This window comes from Magnolia sinica, chromosome 1, assembly GCF_029962835.1.
Source record: "Magnolia sinica isolate HGM2019 chromosome 1, MsV1, whole genome shotgun sequence".
Classification (NCBI taxonomy): domain Eukaryota; kingdom Viridiplantae; phylum Streptophyta; class Magnoliopsida; order Magnoliales; family Magnoliaceae; genus Magnolia; species Magnolia sinica.
Window position 1 is genome coordinate 76,232,915 of NC_080573.1, and position 19,698 is coordinate 76,252,612.

The 19,698-nt window shown below is 38.8% G+C and overlaps 1 protein-coding gene across 1 annotated transcript in view; it reads left to right on the forward strand.

The window, feature by feature from the left end:
* Window positions 1-788, forward strand: part of LOC131251027 (uncharacterized) — a 33,373-nt gene extending 32,585 nt beyond the window's left edge. Inside the window, exon 2 of the mRNA XM_058251484.1 lies at window positions 122-788. The gene's annotated coding sequence lies outside the window, so the exon portion shown is untranslated. The remainder of the gene's footprint in view (window positions 1-121) is intronic.
* The last annotated feature ends 18,910 nt before the right edge of the window (window positions 789-19,698 follow it).

A 19,698-nucleotide genomic window follows, 5' to 3' on the forward strand; every position in this document is an offset into this window, starting at 1 on the left:
TAATTTTGATTTCAGTTTTCACTTTCTACTTTTGTCAGACTTACTAACCCAGTTTACTTCTAGTTTTTTTTTTTTTTTTCTCTCATGGTTACTGCAACTTATGAGCTCCAACTTTGTTTAGGTGTGCATGCTGCCAAACTATATGTTCCATCATGTTTACTGGATTTCATGATCATGGTTGGGGACAAGTTGATCCAATTCACCAGTGGAGTTTGGATGCCGAGCTAGAAATTTCTCTTCACTTAAGTTGATAAAAGATTGGAAGCCAGCTTAGACAATAGATCCTCATACACTCAAATTGGTGGAAGTATAGAAGTTGGAGGATCTGTGCTCTTTTGGCATGTGCAGGCCACAAGGAAACATGCAAGAGGTTTGAAAACGAATAGGTGATTAGACCTTTGAAATCGGTTAATCTGGCCCTTCATGGTGAGTCATCTTTCTTAGGACAGCTAACTTCATTTTTTTTTTGTCTGTTTATGCCGTATAATTGCTATGTTTCCACTTGTGGCGGACTGACTTGTAATTTGAGCCCTTTTATCTACTGCTCACGATTCCATTTATTTATAACAAAAAAAGAAAAGAAAAGAAAGGAAAAGAAAAGCCTGGAAACAACATTTGGTTTGGGACAAATGGTTGGCTTAACTTGTGAGCTTGTTCTTTGGTACGAATTCTGATTTCTAATGATGTAAGATAGGAAAGGTTAGTGTGGAGGTGGCAGTCAATTGGAAGGACGACAAATGATTATCTACTTATCTTATTGATTTATTTATTATTATTATTTTTTTGTCTTTTCTAAGCTTATTTATGGCTGGATTTAAAGTTGGCTTGTTGTTGATTTTAAGTGAGCCCCATGATGTTAATCTCAGCTAATTCCGTTTAGCTATATGAACTATTTTAATTTTACTTGACAAGTGAGATCCTTAATTATAAGAGTTGGGCTTGGAGTTCTGACAAACAGGGCCCACAGTTTGGTAATCTAGGCCATTGGTCTATAGCGCCCTACCTTGGATGGTCCGTGCCTGATAATATTCTAGATGGAGATCCGAATCAAACTATCATGGGACTCTTTTGGTTGTTGAACGTTGCTGCATATCCTCCACTAGTATTTTTAGGGAATAAAACATTAGGTTGGGATTGTCTTACTGCTGAGCTTTAGGGATATCATTTATCAAGGGTTGGTTGAAAAGAAAACCCAATTATAGTGGTAATTAGGGTTGAGGATCCGATATTACCTCATGTATTATGTGTGTACAAGAAGAAAAAAAAAAAAAAACTTGTTTATTTTTATTTTTAAGAGAGTGAGTGTTATGGTTGATATGGAGATAACTAAAACATTGTCTTCAGCATTCATCGACTCAAAAAGTGAACCATGCAATTGGTTGGTTCCCAAAATCAAACAGGTTGAACAAATCTAACAACTGATTTCTGAACACTAGTTTGTTGAAATCAGACAGTTGTCCATTTTTCTTTTAGCTCGGCAATTTTGAGTTAATTGCATGCACCCTTGACCTGGGCCTTGTGCCCTCCCATGGGCCTGCTCCCACACGCTCTCTGCGATGACTAGAGCTGGGCATCGGACCGAGTCGAATCGGATTGGGCCCAACTCGACCAGGTCCGAGTTCTGCATGGCCTAACCCGAACTCGATTAGATCCGGGACTGAGTCCTGGTCCTCTGACCCAATCCGATCCTAACCCATGTTGCCCTGGACCGATCCGAGTCCAACTCGGTTAGGAAAACCGAGTTGGATCGGATTGGCCCAGGTTTGGATCGATAACAAGAAAAAAAAAAAAAAAAAAAGAGGAGAGAGAGAGAGAGAGAGAGAGAGAGAGAGAGAGAGATTTTGTACCTTGATTCATATGGCCATTGCAGCTCTAAACCTGAGGAAGAGAGAGGGCCATTGCAGCTCTTGTCGAATCTGAGGAAGAGAGAGGGCCATTGCAGCTCTTCTTTTCTTCTTCTTCTTCTTCTTTGCTTGCAGAATCAGAGCTTAATGATGATGATGAAAGAGAAAAGGAATTGAAGAGCTCACGTAAACTAGAATTTCAAAGGATTGTGAAAAGGAATTGAAGAGCTCATTAAGGCATGAAAAGTTAGTGTTATATAATCGTGCTGTGATAAAATGATCACTTCTTCACTCTGACCTGTTTAAGATAGTATTTTTCACTCGACCAGCTTACTGGCGGCATTGAGAACACGGTGCTGTGAATCTTCCTATTAAATTTTTTTGGAAGTGATTTTACAATCTGCACTTCATCTCGTAATGAATTAATGAAGTGCTTAATGTTAAATATATCCTCGAAGTCACTGCATAAAATATGGCAGGTTAAATGACAATTGTATTCCATAGTCTACATATACAACTACAACTTATAGTTGCAGATGGAAAGTCCATACCTGGGATTAGCCCAAAAGGATGTTAGGCATATACAACTACAGCTTATATGCATATCTTCCTTGCTGGAGATCCCCCATGGTTGAGACCATCATGTCAATGGTTTGGATTGCTGAACCATCAGTCTCACTTGTATTGATAGGGGTAAGATCACTTCATATAAATGCTCCATGCGGGATCTTAATACAAAACATTCACATTACAACTATAGACAGCACTAAACCATCCATGTAGTTGCATCTTTAATATCAATCACCATGGGACACCATATATTGATTTTTCTGTATTGCTTGTCAAAACCAGTTTTGAAACAATCATTGTAATTCTTAGGTGGGCTACTTCTTCTTCTACCCCAAAACTCTAGAACAAGCATGCAAAATTCCCTCCAGAAAATATTAATTGGTTGGAAACATGTATTGGAATTGAAATCAAACTTGAAATCCTTAAGGTCTGTTTGGATAGGGTGAATCCAAAAGGTGGAAATGGAAAAGAAAAGTGGAATCTGAAAGCATTTGTTCCCTAGGTAAAACCGCTGAATTTTCATTTCCTTCTCACTTGCTTGTAATGTTGCAAGAGTTGCTGTGGAATATATGCAATTCCATTCCCTTTCATCTGTTTGGATTGGCATGTAAAAGTGAGGAATTCTAGCTGAAATTTATATGGTGTTCCACCACAATTGTGAGAATAACATACACCTATGCTACAGGTAACAATCCTACGGCCACATATTGATGCTAGAAGAAAATTTTACAGCCACATCGACATAACGAGACTCCAATGTACAAGTCAGGTGTTGTCAGCCATCTGTCAATATAAGTGGGCTGCACTTATCTACTTGTTGTTAGCCATCTGTTAATACTATAGCTTATATGCATATTTTCCTTGCTGGAGATCCCCCTTTAGGCATATAATCCATTTCTTGCTTCTCCTTTCAAAATTTCTTCCGCAAGGAATTGTTTAAGGCCCATTTCCAGCCACAACCACAGCATTTGCAAATATCAAAACAACATTTAAAGCATCAATTCGAAGATTTGAAGCTCTGTATCCGATTTTAGGAAAATTAAAAAGAAAAGTTTTAAAAAATAAAAAGTTAAATTTAGACTAGTGAACAATTTCTTCATCTGTAAGCATCCATTTGATAGGAAGCTATAGGATGGTGCTCATTGCTCAATTTGAAATGCAAAGGACCTAAATAAAAAATTAAAAAAATCAATGTGAATGTTAACAGGGTAGATCTTCAAATGAATGAATTAGAAATGAGTTTGCTTTGCTAAGTATTGATTTAGGCCCATACATCATGTGTCTCTCAATGAGCCCCACATGTTGAGATTGTTGGAACTGTGGACTCAACCTTTCTTGATGGGGCATGACCATCACACTGGAAGGATGATCCTGACCATTTTGCAGAGAAGAGCATTGGCAATTGAAAGTTGCCTTCAAATGGAAGTTTAAAATAAAGAGAGATGATCTAGTGGGTTCAGCACATGGTAACTACTCTGAACCGTCCATTTGGTTCAGTCCACACTTTCTTCACCACTCTGAAAAACCCATATCAATTTGATGCTCCTAAGCATCCTTGGTTGGACCTCACCTCTGACAGAGCAGGCAGCAGAACGGCCGAATGGGTGTTGACTGTTGAAGAAGAAGAGGAAGAAGGAGAGGAAGAAGATCGTCCGTCGCGGTCGGGCAGGCAGCAGAACGTCGGGCAGTGTTTGTCCGTCGTTTGGGTAGGGTTAGGGTAAGAAAAGAGGGGAAAGGGTCGGGTAAGAAAAAACAGGGTAGAAATATGTTAGGATAAAAAATAAAAACTAAAAAAGATATTTTATCTACCCGCCCACCGTTCGGGTTGGGTCGAGTCAGTTCGGGTATCCGGGTCAGGTCGGTCCGGATATAGGTCTATCCGGACCTGACACGAAAAGAATCGGATCCTGAAAATACGACCCGATTAGGCCTGATCTTGGCCGTCGGTTCTGTTTGGAACGGGCCAGATCGGGTCGGATCCGCCGGATCGGGTCCATTTTGCCCAGCTCTAGTGACGACACGATGACACCTGGGCCTTGTGCCCTCCCATTGGGCAGTTGTCCATTTTTCTTTTAGCTTGCTCAACATAGGATTTTATTTTAATTTATTTATTTAGTATTTTCTATTTACTTAGTCCATCTCAATTAACTAGGGGTTCACCTCCTTTAAGGTACAAAGTAATCTCTTCCTATTCAAGATAAAATATTTACATTTTATGCTTTGCTGGTTTTGTTTCTTTGTATTCTGTCTTGGAATCAAGGGTATTTCCCTTGGAACATAATTAATTGCTTCTGTCGTGGGATGTAATAAAAAAATCAGACTTCAATAAAATGCTTCTTATCTTTGTGTATTCTTTTTATACATGTATCTTGGCGTTTGGCTCAAATTCAGTCCTGTGTGTTATCCTTGCATGCTGGAGTCAGGGTGTGGCTGCAATCGAATTGAATGCCAATGACCCCAGGCGCTGAAATAGACTGAGAGTGAATTCTGTATGGATTGGTCGTCTATCCAGCCACCGATTGAGAGGTTATGCAGTTTGCAAAGTAGAAGGTTTGTCCTTGAAATGGATTCTTTTTACTATTTAGAGGCAATCTTGAGAATGATTTGTGAATATCTACCAAATCCCCAACAAACTTAAAAGAACAATGCACAAATCCCCAACTAACCAAAAAGCAAATAATCAACTATTCCAACACCACCTTTTCCTTGAATCTGTTGCATCTCCAATCGTTTATAACATATAAACTATGAGACTTTAAAGCACATAGTTAACTCTAGACTGGTTCAACACCCCCGTTGGGTGTAACTAGTACTAGAGATTTCAGCACCATTCAGCGAGGTAGCGATCCACATATATTATATTATTTATTTATTATTAATATTTTTTACCTCGAGAATTGGCTTTGCATACATCTATGTGGGCACAACAAAAAAGGGCTGGGCGACGCCTATTATCATATGAGCTTGGTCCATAGGTCAGCACAACCATATACAAAAATAACCAAAGATCAAGACTCTTCAACCTAGTTCAGGAGTTTATTCTACAGCAGCCATCTTTCAGCATTCTAATCAGAAAAATTATCACCCACCCTTTTCTAGACTCTTATCGGTTCTAATTCTTAAAACCATTGCTTCGCACTGGTCCTGGTCATGCTCCTCATCTCATGACTAGCATTGGTCACATTCCTTTCTCACGAAGGCAGGATTGAAAGACTCAAACCTTGTATTCGTGACTCCCACTAATCAATACTCTTCATCTCATGTGGGGATGATGGAAGCACCCCAATTGCACGCTGAGAATATGTGCATTTTATCAACACATCACACGCGCGCGTGCGCACGCACGACTGAACCCAACCTGAGAGTAATTCTCTTCGCAAAATTCAAAACATTTGCAGAAAAGCTCAAAAAAAAAAAAAAAAGTCCGAAATGTGGCTTTGAACACTACTAAATATCTTCCACGCTCACGGGACTTAAAAAATCTTCTCCCCACCCCAACATACACCTTAACTATGCCAGGATTCTTTTTTTGTTAGCTTGTTAGTACACCCACTGTCAGTTCACACTTCAGTGTTAGCCACACCCTCTAGGGAATTGATACCAAGACCTCAGTGTTGAACGAGGTATCTTTCACTTGGCCTAACACTTGAGCTATGGATCAGGGTGTTAACCATGCCAGGACTTGGACATATAACCAACACCATGTTAAAGAGGAATCTTGCCCATTTAATCGGAACTCAAAAGCACTCATGCACTCAGTCAGCAGCTGTTAGGAGGTATGCCCTTTTTCCACACTCACATACTTGAACAGTGTCTAAAGGTATTTTGCCTAATTCTCCCATTCAAGTAGGGTGGATCCTAGTACGGATGGCAATGGCTCCAAGGCCAGCTGGGCCAACTGCTTAGGATGATTTGGGCATCCAGCTAAATGGATAGGGTACAATTTGGTACCCGAGCCAATAACACTGGCGTTATTGCCTGACCCAGGCCTTTAAAATAAAAAAAAAACAAAAAAAAAACAAATTTAATATACAAGGCCAAGGTGCCACTGGTAGGCTTGGCGTGCATTTAGCATGCATCTGGTCATGCCAGTCCGCCTGACTGAATTTAACATATAATGAAGTTCCCAGAAATTTCAATCTTAATCTGATGGATTATACAGAGTGAGGCGGCGTGGAATTGTTTTTTGGGTCAAAGAGTTGCAAGTCACGAGCACAAGCGGCCTGCTTGGGCTATACTTCGCCCAACCCAAACAAAGCACTTGCTAAGCATGCACACCATTCAACACAACATAGAAACATAATCGTTTTCAACATCATTATGCTGCAGGTCAATAGCCTTCTGTTGACACATTCACAAGCATAACATGAAAATAGCATACGCCATGTATTCATATATATATATATATATATATATATATATATATATATATAGAGTCATGCTCCCCTGCGCACCTACGCACATGCGCACCTTTGCACACGTGTCATGGGTTTCTAATCTGAACGGTCCATGTGATGCGGAATTCCATGAAACCTCATGTGACAAATTTTCACCCTGATCTAAAATTCTGTTGGGCCATAGAAAAGAGAAATGCAAATCAAGGGAGGAAAATGTTTTCATTTTTCATGGGCCATCAAAGTGTTAGATCAAAGTAAAACTTGGGCCCCGGAGGTTTCACGAGGTGCTGCTTCACATGAACGGTTCAGATTTTGGATCCACATCACTTAGGATGGGCTCTCAAAAAAGTTTGTACTTAGTACGTACGAACTGGTTCGCAGGTGAGCGTTTCCGTATATATATATATAATTGTGCAGGTAAAACTAACATCCTCTCCCATTGATAAAATTGAAGCAGCGGTTTGAATTTGTTTGGGAGTTAGAGCACCAGTTGCCCTTCGATAAAATCAAGGAGTACCTGATGAGGCCACCTGTTCTAATGCCACCGATTGAGGGTCAACTGCTCAAGCTATATGTCGCAGCTTCAATAGAGTCAATCAGAGCTCTCTTAGCACGGGATGATGATATGTGGAAGCAACATGCTATCTACTACTTGAGTCAATGTTACTCGACGCCGAGAGATGGTATTCCACTATAGAGAAATTGTGCTTATCGTTGTACTTCGCGACCACTAAACTAAGGCATTATTTGCTGGCCGAAAGAATAAATGTAATAGTAGTGACCAATTTAGTAAAATATATGTTAAATCGGCCAATTTCGAATGGCCGAATTGGAAAATAGGCACTGGCTTTGTCTGAGTTTGATTTTTGTTACGTTCCACAGAAGGCAGTAAAAGGTCATGCCATAGCCGATTGTTGGTTGACCACCCCTTTGATATAGAGGATCATATTCCCCCAGACATCTTAGATTTATATTGTGTGCAAATAAGCCATGGAAACTTATCTTTGATGGGTTAAGAACCCACAATGCATCTGGCGCTGGTGTAATCTTGATCGCCCCTAATGGAAATTGATGGAGTTCGCATTCCAATTGGAGTTCACTTGTACTAACAACCCGGCTGAGTATAAGGCCATAATAATCGGCCTGGAATTATTATTAGAATTAGGTGCAAGGACTGTGACCATTATAGGGGATTCAGAGTTGGTTATAAATAAAATGGTAGGGTTGTTTAAGTGTACTAGTAAGACTTTGTTGTTGTATTATGCCCTAACAACCCATATGCTCAAGTTGTTTGAAGAAGTAGAATTGACGCATGTCACCAGAGAGCACACCGTAGATGCTAATGAAATGGCATAGCTTGCTATGGGGCTCGACGCCTTAAGAGGCTCGACCGAGCGGATGATCACTGTCCAAAGAAGATCATTGCCATTTGTCTTTGAGAGAGGGAATATTAAGGAGGTATACTAGATAGAAATAGAAGAAGAATATTGGAGGGCCCCTTTCATGGGCTATTTACAAAGCCCACGTACCAAAACTGACAGGAACGTTAGGAGGTTGGTCGTTAATTACGTTATGATCGACAACAAATTGTATTATGAAGGGGCTGATGGAGGTCTTACTCCGCTGCCTGTCTAAGAAAGAAGCCATGCTAGCTATGAGAGATCTAAACTTGTACGTATTCTGAAAAGAACTAGAACTAGAACTAGAACTAGAAGAAGATCTAAATCTGAATTTTGAAATAAAAGAGAATAATTGTTAATAATGTTTAAACTATCAATTAAAGGTGGGATCTAGGGTGCCAAAGATCCACTTGTAGCTATTAAGATGCTACCTTACTTGATTTACGGAATACAATTGGAATTGGAGTCCTATCCTATCCAATTGGAAGATAAAGCAATTTAAGTCAAATATGAACTTTTCATTGACCTAATTCTCAATGGAGAAGAATTGTGATGATTGGAAGGGATTCACCCTACCATGCCCAGGAAACAATGGTGAACAACGAGATTTACTAATTTCATTATCTCAAAATAGAAAAAGAAGATATCCAAAGCTATCACAACATCAATTATAATTTGAGTCACAACAAATCATAGAAAACTAAAAATATTCCCTTAATATTAAATTAGAAATCAATGAAGTTCAATAAGAACAAGAATCAAAGTAAAATAAACATCCCAACACACTAGAAGCTTTACTTCTTAGCCCTAGCTAAGAGGTTTAGTCAACCGTAGACATGAAAAACCAAATCTCTTAATAAGCATGAAAAATAAACTACAGAAGAAGAAAAATTCTTTGGCGGATTCTCCACTCTTGTGTATGCTCTTTGAGACCTTTTCAAACCCTATAAAATGCTTTGGAGCATCATAGGGAGTCTTATTTATAGTTGTGGAACTCCAACTTTCGCATCGAGTTGGAAAAATCTAGAAACTCCTTTAAATTTATGCACTCTACGCAATTTTCTAAAATAGAATTCACTATGTGCAGTTTTCTAAAATAGACTTGGAGTTTCAGAATATATTTTTTTTTCAGGACAATTTCAGAAATATGTTTGTTTTCAGGACAATTTCAGGATTCATTTTCTTCACTTCAAATATTTGATTCTCTTCATTCCTTACTTGATTTTCTTGGATCTTTGGGATGTAAATTCTTGATTAATGACTTCCAAATCTCCAAATCTTCATTTAGTAATATTTTGAGTATAAATCTTCTTTTTGGCATCAATTTCACCTTAAGCTCTCAAAAGCACCTTGCACATGAAAACATGAATAATTAAATCGATTAAGCACTATCATGTTTATAAAAGCAAGGTATAAATAGAGAAAAATATGTAATATTTCACACCCAACACACCCCCAACCAGCATTTTGCTAGTCCCAAGCAAAACATACGTGAAGTGATCTTCAATTCTCAATGTTCAAAGTTCTTCAAGAAAATAATCTTTTGTGTAAACAAGTATGGATGAGTATAATCCAAAGAAACGAGACTGAAAATCTGAAAACCTAGAGCTGAATCAAACGAGCAATCAATCAAATAGGTTCTTCATCAATCAATTAAGAGCATAAGTTCATATATCAAGTTTTTCCAACGTGCTTAGTGATTTTTAACTTACTTTCCATAAAAATACTATCATTTCATAATATTAGACATGCTCATCACCTCAGGATTACTTGAATAATCAAGTGTTGATTCCAAACTTATCCCCCTTTCCTTCTTTTTCCAGTTTTTGATTTTATATTGATGGTTTCTTTTTATTAATTCTTTGCAGACTTTACATTCTTTTTCATTCTTTTCTAGTCTTTTCACCATACATGACCTTTTTGTCGATCTCACTATTTTTTAACTAGTTCTTTTTATCTTTTAAGGTGGATAAAATTCTCAAGACTTATTATAAATATCTTTAAATGATATACATATTAACAATTAGAAATTCTAGTACTATTTACAGAAAGCAAATTAAACGTGTCTTGTGACTTAGATTAACATGATATTCAAACTTCCTCTTAATCAATTAAATGTAAGAATTTAGATGATAGTCTACTCGGTTGATCAAACTCCAACAATTCAAAGTTCAATCTCCATGTTATCATCATACTCAAAGTATTCTTAATTTCACAAATTATCATTACCCAAACATGTTTTTAACTTGAAAAATTGAAAAGTTTCACAATTTTTGCTTAAAACTAAGAAAACATTGATTAGTTTACCAAATCCACACCCCCTAACCTAAATCTTACATTGTCCTTGTTTCGACAAGAAATAAAAGCATTTGATTTTGGGAGGATTACTCAATAATTAACAAAGGAAGAATGAAGAAAACAATCACGGTATTTTATTTATACTGAATTCGTTTACATCCTTTGTGTCATTTGATTCCAAAGTAGAGTGTTTACATAATCATGAATAACAAATATTTTAATGTTAAGTTCTGCAACATTTCATATTGCATCATGATCTTCAGTTATGGAGACACAGTTATGTGTTGAGGAATAAAAATCGATCAAGAGTTGGAAAGAAAGTTATTTTGAAAAAAACATACGAACACTACATTTTTTGGGTTGTGTGCCACGCAATGGAGGCGTGGAAGATGGGTTGTGCGGCGCACAACAAAGGCCACTATTGAAGATGGGTTGTGTGGTTAATGATAGAATGATGATTGCGCTTCGCATAATGAAGGTTGTTCAGAAAGAGAGGTTGTGCGGCGCACAACAGAAGTACATCAAGGGTTGTCGTTGTGCCGCACACAATTGCTATGAGTGCACAATAGATCTGACTGCACAATAGGTATGTACGCACAAAGGGTTTGTTGAAGAGAAGCTCACATGTGCGGGAGGTTATAAATACTCCACTAACTCTTAGATGAAGACAGAGCAACATCAGAGTAGAGAAAGAAAGATCTGGACTTCAGCTAGAATCAGGTATTGGAGATATCAGTTGTGCGGCGCACAACTGGTGGGGCGCACAACTAATGTGGATGCACAACTTATGTAGCTACACAATTGACTTGGCCGTATGAAAGGTCCATTGTACAGATAACCAGTTCAAGCTCCAATTTGAGTTGAAAGATCAATGTATCTTCTCAGAAGCTTGGGAATAGTCAGAACGAACAACATTCTGGCACAACAATGTTTCCATAACTGTGTCTCCATAACTGAAGATCATGATGCAATATGAAATGATGCAGAAATTAACATTAAAATATTTGTTATTCGTGATTATGTAAATACTCTACTTTGGAATCAAAGAAGATAAAGGATGTAAATGAATTCAGTATAAATAAAATACCATGATTGTTTTCTTCATTCTAACTTTGTTAATTATTGAGTAATCTTCCCAAAATCAAATGCTTTTATTTCTTGTCGAAAAAAATGGCGACTCTGCTGGGGACAATTATTTACTCGATATTAACTTAGGAACAATACTGAGAACTTTCACCACTATTTGGTGGCGTATAGATGCCAAAATGGTACTCTCAATGGGAACATCCTCCCTTTCATCTCCAAAGTAGAGTATAATCCCATCTGAGTACTGATTCATGTTGTTTTTACAACTTGTGATGATTCAGGAAAAAACTACAATCAATTAATGGCAATCACTCCGAACAAGACAGTCTTCTATTTCACGCCAACAGGTTTCATTATAGAATACGCCAGCAAACAGACTTTGCATCACAAGGAGCGGTCCATGCCGGTCAAATGAAAAGAATCGTGAGCAGCTGCTGCAGTTATAATTGTTTCACCGTTAACACAAGAGAATGGGAATGATTGGATTGTCATCTCACATCGGAGACCAAGAACCCGAAACGTCCCAGTTGGCAGGACGAGTCCATCACTATAAAGAATCAGGGGGCCGGTAACACGAAATGCAGCCAGAAAGAACACTGAAGTTGCACCTCCAGCAATATATGCAAGGAAATCCATTCCTCCGTTAACATTGCATGACTTCCCAGCCCTGCCTGTTGTGAAAACTCAATGGACAAGGAAACAAAAGGGTAAGTCACCACTAGTAAATCCAACAGCCCCTGGTTTGCCTCAAAATGTATTATAATCGACCGAGTGCCCCGGAATTACAGGAAAATCGAATGAAACTCCTTTTTCGGAGAGCCCCATCTTATCAATATATGCAAGGAAATCCATTCCTCCGTTAACATTGCATGACTTCCCAGCCCTGCCCGTTGTGAAAACTCAATGGACAAGGAAACAAAAGGGTAAGTCACCACTAGTAAATCCAACAGCCCCTGGTTTGCCTCAAAATGTATTATAATCGACCGAGTGCCGCGGAATTACAGGAAAATCGAATGAAACTCCTTTTTCGGAGAGCCCCATCTTATCAATATATTCCTATTCTACCCCAATGATAGCTTCATTTGGGAACGGAGAGGCTGTTGTATGTATGGCTGGAATGAATGAGGGTCCACTGTTGACTATAGAGTATCGTATGGCTGAGATGGAGCAAGCACAGAAAACATTGATGGAGGAATGTAGAAATCTTCGGGAGGCCTTAGCAACTCTTGCACGCAATGTAGCTTAGATGGCGGCTCCTCTAATGATGGGTATCATGAATGGACGAGAACAACAACTGGAAGGCTCCTAGCTGCCAAGGAAAGGATCACTCGGGTCCACTCCTGCAGTAAGGGTGATAACTCAAGAGGAAGTGCGACAGGTCATCGAAGAAGCCGTCCGGACAGAAAGAGAACATGAGAATATCGGAAGATTCAGATATCGAACACCGTATCCAAGAGAGGTGGAAGATATTCCTTTTCCAGCCAATTTCAAGCATCCCGATTTTCAAAAATTTAATGGAGATGGATCATCGGAGGAACACCTGATGCATTCATCACTAGCATGGGAAATTTCTCTACAGTGCTACAATATTGCCTTCGACTATTCGGTTCCTCTCTGACAGGTAAAGCATTTCAGTGGTATTCCAGTTTAGCGTCGAGACCAATGTGGACTTAGGAGCAGATGCAGGATGCCTTCATATAAAACTTCTTTTCGTCAAGTGTGACGTTAGCATTACAGAATTAGCCTCAGTACGACAGAGGAACCAGTAGAGAAATTCATAGATAAGTGGAAGAAATTAGGAGCTTCTTGCAGACAATTGCTGGAAGAGAAAGAACAAGTGAAGATGTGCTTGAACTCCATAGAGACAGGAATCACGTTTGGTCTCACCAGCACCAATATCAAAACCTTCCGTGACCTGGCCACGAAAGCTCACGCTTTGGAATTGATAACCAGGAAAATGCTGGTGTTTAACTATGATACAACTAGAAGGGGACCCCATAGGTTGATTACAAATGTAGTCGATCATGAAAAGAAAAACCATGATATAAGAGAGATAAGAGGAAAAAAGACAGAAAGGAAAGAAGAATCAAGCTGTCCCAGAGGAAGGTTCAATGATAAAAGACCCCAGTTGTTAAATTCTCATGAGGGGTTTGCGTTTGAAAAAGAAGACGTCGTTCCTATGATGAATCAATTGTTGAAAGCTGGCACAATAGAATTAGCTCCGTCCAAGTGTCCTGAAGAATCATAAAAAACAAGAGAAATAGACTTCTGTCGCTATCATCGTCTAGTAAGACATCCAACAGAAAATTGTTACACGTTGAAACGTATAATACAAAGAATGATAAACGGAGGTGAGATAATAATTGGAAAGGAAAAAGAGAGAGACGGAAAAGCGGAAGTAAATGTACTCACTGCGTGAGAGGATTCTCATGGAAGACAGGGAAAGAGCATTACAAAACGATGAGCAAAGTTGCAGTGATCATGTTACGAATAGGAAAAAGGGTAACAAGCCCGTCGAAGTTGAAAGCTAAAATAGTAAAGGCCAAAACAACCAAGAATCACTCCGGCAGTGGCAGTGATAATAAAGAAGAAAAGAATGAAACAGGGAAAGTGACTTATGATATGCTTGAACTCCAAGAATCACTCTGGCAGCGGAAACAACCAAGAATCACTCCGGCAGCTTCTTGCAGACAATTGCTGGAAGAGAAAGAACAAGTGAAGATGTACTTGAACTCCATGGAGACAGGAATCATGTTTGGTCTCACCAGCACCGATATCAAAACCTTCTGTGACCTGGCCACGAAAGCTCACGCTTTGGAATTGATAACCAGGAAAATGCTGGCGTTTAACTATGATACAACTAGAAGGGGACCCCATAGGTTGATTACAAATGTAGTCGATCATGAAAAGAAAAACCATGATATAAGAGAGATAAGAGGAAAAAAGATAGAAAGAAAAGAAGAATCAAGCCGTCCCAAAGGAAGGTTCAATGATAAAAGACCCCAGTTGTTAAATTCTCATGAGGGGTTTGCGTTTGAAAAAGAAGACGTCGTTCTTATGATGAAGCAGTTGTTGAAAGCTGGCACGATAGAATTATCTCCGTCCAAGCGTCCTGAAGAATCATAAAAAACAAGAGAAATAGACTTTTGTCGCTATCATCATCTGGTAGGACATCCAACAGAAAATTGTTGCACGTTGAAACGTATAATACAAATAATGATAAACGGAGGTGAGATAATAATTAAAAAGGAAAAAGAGAGAGACGGAAAAGCGGAAGTAAATGTATTCATTGCGTGAGAGGATTCTCATGGAAGAACAAGGAAAGAGCATCACAAAATGACGAGCAAAGTTGCAGTGATCATGTTACGAATAGGAAAAAGGGTAACAAGCCCGTCGAAGTTGAAAGTTGAAATAGTAAAGGCGAAAACAACCAAGAATCACTCCGGCAACGGTAGTGATAATAGAGAAGAAAAGAATGAAACAGGGAAAGTGACTTATGATGTGCTTGAACTCCAAGAATCACTCCGGCAGCGGAAACAACCAAGAATCACTCCGACAGCTTCTTGCAGACAATTGCTGGAAGAGAAAGAACAAGTGAAGATGTGCTTGAACTCCATGGAGACAGGAATCACGTTTAGTCTCACCAGCACCGATATCAAAACCTTCTGTGACCTGGCCACAAAAGCTCACGCTTTGGAACTGATAACCAAGAAAATGCTGGCGTTTAACTATGATACAACTAGAAGGGGACCCCATAGGTTGATTACAAATGTAGTCGATCATGAAAAGAAAAACCATGATATAAGAGAGATAAGAGGAAAAAAGACAAAGGAAAGAAGAATCAAGTCGTCCCAGAGGAAGGTTCAATGATAAAAGACCCCAGTTGTTAAATTCTCATGAGGGGTTTGTGTTTGAAAAAGAAGACGTCATTCCTATGATGAATCAGTTGTTGAAAGCTGGCACAATAGAATTATCTCCGTCCAAGCGTCCTGAAGAATCATAAAAAACAAGAGAAATAGACTTCTGTCGCTATCATCGTCTAATAGGACATCCAACAGAAAATTGTTACACGTTGAAACGTATAACACAAAGAATAATAAACAGAGGCGAGATAATAATTGGAAAGGAAAAAAGAGATAGACGAAAAAGCAGAAGTAAATGTACTCACTGCGTGAGAGGATTCTCATGGAAGAATAGGGAAAGAGCATCACAAAACGACGAGCAAAGTTGCAGTGATCATGTTACGAATAGGAAAAAGGGTAATGAGCACGCTGAAGTTGAAAGCTAAAATAGTAAAGGCGGAAACAACCAAAAATCACTCCGACAGCGGCAGTGATAATAGAGAAGAAAAGAATGAAACAGGGAAAGTGACTTATGATGTGATAAGTCATTTGAAAGATATACCGACTCGATTAAGCATTTATGACTCATTAAAATTATCAGAAGATTTCTGGCAAAGCCTGATTCAGGCCTTATCTGACCGTGATGTCAGAGAAAGGTTGCTTATAGAAATGGAAAATGCAGAGCGTAAGGAGCAGGAGGATTGTATGCCAGTAGTCTCATTCTCCAATGATGATTTAACCTGCCATACAGGGCACAATAGACCATTAATGATAATAGGTCATATTCGCAGTAAACAGGTTAAGCGAATAATGCTAGATAATGGGTTTGCGGTGAATCTGTTACCATTAACAATGTTGAATGAACTGGGATACAGTCACTCTAATTTACGCCCTAATGAAATGATGATACGGGGCTTTAATCAAGATGGGCAATGCGTGCTTGGTAAAATTACGATAACATTGGAAATAGGAGAGTTAACTACAGATGTCGTCTTCCATGTCATCAATGCAATGACGACATATAACCTTCTCTTGGGGAGACCATGGATGCATCAGTATGGCATTATACCTTCCACTCTACACCAGTGATTCAAATACTACAAAGATGAGGTACAATACAAAGTAATAGCCAATGTAAGGTCGTACACAGAAGTCGAAGCCTTCTTTGTCGACGCTTGTTATTATGATGGGTTCGCCAGAAAGGAAGAAGAGGAGAATGATGAAAATAAAGCCCCAGAAAATGCTCATATATAGGTGATAAGAGAAGAAATAGTAAAGACAGAATCATTCAAGACAGCGAAAGCAAGAAAGAAATTTTACTTCGTACCAAAGCATCTAAGACAACCGGGACAGTTGCCGTTAACACTATTATCACCTGAACAGCTGAAAATCTTATAGTCAAACTACACAGTGCCAATGTTGAAAGGAATAAACCATTTCGGGATATTCCGAAGAGTTTCACGTCAAGTCCAGCACAAAGTACCCAGAGCTGATCGAATTTAACGCCCCTTCGGAAGTGAAGACAGAAGAAAGGACCGATAATAACACAGGTTATGGAAAATTGACATCCGAAGATCTCAAGAAGTACAGTCCAGCTAACAAGAGAATCATGAAGAACATGAGTTTTGATTATGAGGAGCCAACAGGCCTAAATTATGGGAAAGGAATTCAAATCCCGATTAGGATCAATCAGATAAAACGAGAGAAATTTTGAGGATTAGGGGTAGAGTCTTCAGTGAATATGGTTACAGTTGATCTGGTAAAAGAAATAGATTCTGAAATAATCGAACATCCTGAAACAGCTCTGAAGTAGATAGAAGACGGGGGGCAACCGACAATTGACAGTTTGTAAAAAGTAAATCTGGGAATGGAAGAAGAGGCACGAAATACATTTATAAGGGCCAGCATCCCTTAAAAGGAAGCCGACCAGTATATCAAACTTTTAAATGAAAACAAAGATGTGTTCGCTTGGACATATGCAAAAATATTGGGCCTAGAACCATTAGTAGTAATGCATTGGTTCAACATCGCTAAAGACAAAGGGCCGATTAAGCAAGCACAAAGTCGATTCCATCCGGACCTAATTCCTTTGATAGAAGAAGAAATAAATAAACTGATAAAGGTCGGGTTCATCAGAGAGGTCAAGTACCCTAAATGGATATCAAAAAAATGTCCCAGTAAAGAAGAAAAACGGACAGATCAGGGTATGCGTTAATTTAGGGATGTATATGAGGCTTGCCCGAAAGATGATTTCCCATTGTTGATCACTGAGTTGTTAATCGACAGTACAACGAAATATGCAGTTATGTCCTTCATGGATGATTATGTCGGCTATAAATAGATAAGAATAGCTCCCGAAGACGAAGAAGCTACGACATTTAGAACTTTATTAGGGATTTATTGCTGTAAAGTTATGTCGTTTGGTCTCAAGAACACCGGAGCAACATATCAAAGAGTGATGCAGAATATATTTCAAGACATGATGCATAAGCATGTTAAATGTTGCGTAGATGATTTAGTAGTCAGATCAAATGATCCTGAAGACATTGTAAGCATCTAACTTTAGTCTTTCATCGTCTTAAAAAGAAATAGCTGAAGATGAATCCAGCCAAGTGCGCTTTTGGAGTGTCATCAGGAAAATTCCTCGCCTTTGTCATTAGGTACAAGGGAATCAAAATTAATCCAGGGAAAGTTAAGGCTATCCAAAATATGCTGCCTACGAAAATGTTGAAAGAATTGAAAAGCCTATAAGGAAAGTTAGTGTGCATTCGCCGTTTTATATCAAACTTGGCAGGAAGATGTTAGCCATTTTCTCATCTGATGAAGAAAGGAGCGAAGTTTGTATGGGATAAGTCCTGTCAGAATGCATTTGATTCAATAAAAGAATTGTTGAAACAGCCTCTAGTATTAGCAGCTCCTACAAAGGTAAACCACTTATTTTATATATATCCGCAGCTAAAAATTCGTTGGGGGCCCTATTGGCATAGGTGAATGAACACGGAAAAGAAACAAAGCTTTATTATCTGAGTCAAACTCTAATAGGCGCAGAATGCAATTATTCCCCAATTGAGAAAGTATACTTGGCGTTAATATTTATAGTGTAAAAATTAAGACATTATTGCTTTTCCTATGATATAATTTTAATCTCATGGGCGGATCCTATAAAGTTCTTAATGATGAGGCCGATGTTATCAAGAAGATTGGCCAAATGGATGTTATTGCTTTCAGAATATACGGTCACTTCTGAGCCGACGAAAGTAGTTAAGGGGCAAACGGTAGCAGATTTCTTGGCAGCTCATCTTGTAACAGACAATGAGACTATTAGCGATGACTTTCCTAATGAATAAGTTCTGGTGATTGAATCGCCAGATGCATGCAAATGTACTTCGATGGATCTTCTCGAACGGAAGGAGCAGGTGCTAGAGTGATATTTATTATTCCCCAGGGTGACTTATTGCCTTATTCTTTCACATTGGGTACCGCATGCACAAATAATGAAGCTGAATATAAGGCCCTCATTATTGGAATGGAGATAACTCAGGAAATGAAAATAAGAACATTGTAGATTTTTGGGGATTCCAAGTTGATCATAAATCAACTAACAACCGAGTTTGAAATAAGAAAGCAAGAGCTCCTGCCATACTATCGAAGGGCACAACAATTGCTTGAGCAATTCCATCATGTTGAAATCAAACATGTACCGCTATGTGAGAATGAAAGGGTAGACGCTTTAGCTAGCTTGACAACAACTTTATTGTAACGCTTTGAAAATTGGGGGTCGAGCAGAAGCTTAGCTCCCGATTTCCAACGCATCACTTATGCAACATAGATAATGATGATTAAATGTTGTCCGTATTAGTGCATTAAACATGAATGGGATTACACTAAATCAGTATATCATACTCCAGAGACAATTAGATTACGTAAGCGGAAGACTGTGATAAGTATATAAAGCATATAAGAGGTTGTAAGTCCCCAGAGTATGAACATATCACCAGGTTGAATAATTACATGTATAATTTCAAAAATTCACAAAATGATACAATATAATGTTCAACTAGTTTGTATCCCTGCAATCCCACTGACGCAACTCCAGGTCTACATAGACTAGCCAGAGAGTTGCATATAGGAGAACTCCTCGTCATCATAGAAGGCCGGCTCTAACTCGTAAGCCTCACTATCATCTGAAACTATAATAAAGTCTAGTTTGTGTTTTAAAACACCATCCCAGAGTGGGAGTGAGTGATCAACTCAGTGGAGC